The following is a 4,637-nucleotide window of genomic DNA, read 5'->3' as shown; positions in this document are numbered from 1 at the left end:
TAAGGAGGAGGTGTGAAGGAGCCGGGATAATGCCAAGCCCAGGAGCTGTGTGCTCTGCCCATCGAGGCCTCTGCTGCTGCCTGGCACCGTGGAACAGCTTTGGGGACGGATCTAGGAACCTACAGCCTACCAAACAAGCATTAAAAATGCAATAGGTCTCGGCTTTAAATAACTTAAAGCTACTTGCTTTGCTATACAATACCATTAGCAATATTAAATGGCTTTAACTTAATAAAAGGCGAGACCCACTGCATTTTCAATGCTTGTTATCGTATTGCCTCAAGGATTGGACTGCCACCAACCACCTTCGCATTAGTTAAGAGCCTTGGAGTTGTAAGTCTAGCTCAGCCAAGATGACAGTAGCCTTCCTGAGTGACCTTTAATTTGGGATTTAGTGACTACCTGCCATGCCCGGCGTAAGGTCCATTTATCAGTGCAGCTTTTCAATGCAGAGGGCTTTACTTTGGATTTTCTTTTAGCCCTTTTAGTTCCCGAGTATCACAAGTCAGCATTTAAAATGGTATAACCCAGCTAGAAGCTGTGGCCACACCTGGCCCTGCAGAGCCATTGGAAGCACTCGGGGGGAGGGGGCTTCACCAGGCCTAGTGTGGCATACATCTGCATAGCATAGTAACTGGAAACTTCAAAAAACTTCAATCAAACCACCTGTAGCACATTATACAAAGGGCCTTTTCAATGGACACAAAACAGCCAGAGATTCATTTTCTACAAACCGCTGAAGACTGTAATCAGAAGCCTGCAAACAATCACACACAGTACCCGCCTTACCACTAAACACCAGCACGCCCGCTCTTACGTTTGAACAACTTAGATGGACTGAGTAATTCATCCCAAGCCTTTCCAGCTATTGTGGCCTCAATCAATGCACTCTATGCATACAGAACAGCCTCAATGTACACTGATCGCATAATATATCCATAGCCCAGTGTTCCCCCAAAACATCAGTTTTACAATGGTGGCAATAAACAACAACTGCACATTGATTTCCAAAGACGGCTTTCAAATACTAGTTACCCAAAAAATCCCTTTGCTTAAACGAGGCCATTATGGATTGCGCCACAAAATAGATATAACACATCGGTTTAAAAATATTTTTCTAGCACAAGTTATATTTAAAACAAGCATTTGCAATGCAATAGGTCTCGCATTAGGAAAGTTTGTGTTATTGGTATTGTAAATGACAATCTTTTTTATTTATGTGTTGGTTTTGAAAATAGCGAAATTAATAGCTTTGTCATTTACAATGCCAATAGTTTTAACTTTCGCAAACGTAACACCTATAGCATTTGTAATGCAATATGTGTTGTATTTACATGACTTAGATGTATTAATATTACAAATAACAATGGCTTTTACTTTTTTTTAATAATAAATACTTAAATAAAAGTTATTGTAATTTATAATGGCAATAGCTTAAACTTTTGTAAATAACTTTTGGGAAGATTATGTTCAGAGTATTTTATTGTGATGAAAATCCAAGAACAGAAGTGAAATATTAACATCTTTTTGTGACATTTCTAAATTTCTAATAAAGCTTGAAACATTGAGAGAACATATTAGAACCAGTTGTGGTTGAATGGTTGCACAGAGTGGTGCTGTGGCGTTCAGTGGTGCCGAGTGATGCTGTGGCCTTCAGTGGTGCTGAGTGATGCTGTGGCCTTCAGTGGTACTGAGTGATGCTGTGGCCTTCAGTGGTGCTGTGGCGTTGAGTAGTGGTGAGTGATGCTGTGGCCTTCAGTGGTGCTGAGTGATGCAGTGGCATTCAGTGGTGCTGAGTGATGCTGTGGCCTTCAGTGGTGCTGTGGCGTTGAGTGGTGGTGAGTGATGCTGTAGCGTTGCATGATGCTGTGGCATTGAGTGATACTGTGGCGTTGAGTGGTGCTGTGGCGTTGAGTGATGCTGTGGCGTTGAGTGGTGCTGTGGCGTTGAGTGATGCTGTGGCGTTGAGTGATGCTGTGGCGTTGATGGATGCTGTGCGCTGAGTGGTGCTGTGGCATTGAGTGGTGCTGTGGCATTGAGTGGTGCTGTGGCATTGAGTGGTGCTGTGGTATTGAGTGGTGCTGTGGCATTGAGTGGTGCTGTGGCGTTGAGTGGTGCTGTGGCATTGAGTGGTGCTGTGGCGTTGAGTGGTGCTGTGGCATTGAGTGATGCTGTGGCATTGAGTGGTGCTGTGGCGTTGAGTGGTGCTGTGGCATTGAGTGGTGCGTGACATTGAGGGGTGCTGTGGCATTCAGTGGTGCTGAGTGTAGGAGAGTAGGGTCTGCTTTCCTATGGTCACCCCACTTTTTGCTTTTTGCTTCACTGGTTTTCGACTTAATGTGGCTGTGGGCCTGCTAATCAGACCCACAGCCCTGCTGTTCTCTCTCTAAATTTCACACCATGTACTTTAGGTACATCACCAATTGGGATTTGGGTCACTCTTGTGAGTCCCTGTACAGTGTACCATAGGTACCCAGGGCATAGGTGCACCCAAGGCCTACCAGGGGCTGCAGCATATCTTTGGGAAGATTATGTTCAGTGTATTTTATTGTGATGAAAATCCAAGAACAGAAGTGAAATATTAACATCTTTTTGTGACATTTGTAATAAAGCTTGAAACATTGAGAGAAAATATTAGAACCAGTTGTAGTTGAATGGTTGCACAGAGTGATGCTGTGGCCTACAGTGGTGCTGAGTGATGCTGTGGCCTTCAGTGGAGCTGAGTGATGCTGTGGCCTTCAGTGGTGCTGAGTGATGCTGTGGCATTCAGTGGTGCTGTGGCGTTGAGCGGTGCTGAGTGATGCTGTGGCGTTGAGTGATGCTGTGGCATTAAGTGATGCTGTGGCGTTGAGTGATGCTGTGGCGTTGAGTGATGCTGTGGCATTGAGTGATGCTGTGGCATTGAGTGATGCTCTGCCATTGAGTGGTGCTGTGGCATTGAGTGGTGCTGTGGCATTGAGTGGTGCGTGACATTGAGGGGTGCTGTGGCATTCAGTGGTGCTGAGTGTAGGAGAGTAGGGTCTGCTTTCCTATGGTCACGCCACCTTTTGCTTTGTGCTTCACTGGTTTTCGACTTAATGTGGCTAAGGGCCTGCTAATCAGACCCACAGCCCTGCTGTTCTCTCTCTAAATTTCACACCATGTACTTTAGGTACATCACCAATTGGGATTTGGGTTACTCTTGTGAGTCCCTGTACAGTGTACCATAGGTACCCAGGGCATAGGTGCACCCAAGGCCTACCAGGGGCTGTAGAATATCTTTTGCCACCCCTGGCTGGCCATCCAATCTGACACAACTGGCTGATCACCCAGCTGGGGCAAGGTGGTGTAATCACCCCTTGCTTAGGTATGGTATCCCTATATCTAACCTTATATCTAGACACATATACACTTATAAGTCACTCCTGTGGCAGGCCTTAACAATCCTGGAGGCAGAGTGCTTGGTTTTATGTGAGATGAGGCTCTAGTATGAGCTGAGCCTGTCTGCAGCTTTCGGAACCATGTCCTTATAGCTGTTCTAAGATATAGCCATACTTAAGTGCATTATGAACCTCGTGGTTAAATGCTAACTTTGATTGACTTTATCAAAACATGTTGTGTAAGGTGTCATACACTTTGGACTACTACACCCTCGCCAGTTCTGGCGACAGGGGTAGCATTCCACCCTTCTAGAGGGAGAAGACATGTTGTTCCTACTAATCCCGGTTAAAGTTAACCAGAGCCTCAGCATCACAAAATGGATGCTGCTGCCACAGACACAAGTCTGACCTCCTGATGCTGGGAGTCCTTCCAGCGAGGGAGGCTTGGACAATAGGTTTCCTGTCTTGGGAGGTGCTAGCACCACCCCAGACAGGCCATAGTGTATTGGGGCAGGGAGGGCTGAATGAAAGGAGACACTGCCTGGGGCACACAAGGTGTCCCATGCATAGTCTGGTTGAAACCAGTTGCTGGGGCACTCCAGCCTCAGCTCTGGCACGAAACTGGACAAAGGGAAAGGGGGGTAACCACCCCCTTCCCTGGTCCCACCCATAGGAGGGACCTAGCATGTAATCCAGCCCCTAAATTTGGTATATAGGTAGTAGCTGAGTCCCAAGACTTTAGATTTATCCTGACTGAAACTTGAAATGAAACTCTGGACCTTTGGCATTCTATCTGAAGAAAGAAGACTGAAGAATCTCTCTTGTGGTCAAGGAGTGACCACCCTGTGCAAGCAGGCACCATCAAGTGCTCAACAGTTTGCTTTGTCGTCGCTCCCGCCAGAGCCCGAACACATGGCCTGACAAGACCTGGACTTCCAGACTTCCTTCAGCCCGATCCACAGCCACAGCAAAGCTGAGACCCGTGGAGGCGACGCGAGACGTGGGACTGGCCATCTTGGAAAGCCAGCGAATTGCTTTCCATGCAACTTCTGAGGCACCCTTGAAGTTGTGCATTGGGGATTGAGAAGTCCCAGCCCCGAGCACCAACTGCACCGAAGATCAGCCCCCCACACTCCATGAGTTCTGCGTGGGGCCCTTCTGCATTTTGGTGCTCGATGCGTCTGTCCGGTCACTTGCCCGTTGGCTAGTGGCCTCTGTGACGATGAACCTTTGAATTTCCAATACTGGGCTGGTTGCTCCAGACTGGCCCCTGCTTCC

The sequence above is a fragment of the Lissotriton helveticus genome, chromosome 1_2 (genome assembly GCF_964261635.1).
Source record: "Lissotriton helveticus chromosome 1_2, aLisHel1.1, whole genome shotgun sequence".
NCBI classification, from domain to species: domain Eukaryota; kingdom Metazoa; phylum Chordata; class Amphibia; order Caudata; family Salamandridae; genus Lissotriton; species Lissotriton helveticus.
The sequence above is the reverse complement of the archived record's forward strand: the minus strand, read 5'-3'. Positions refer to the sequence as shown.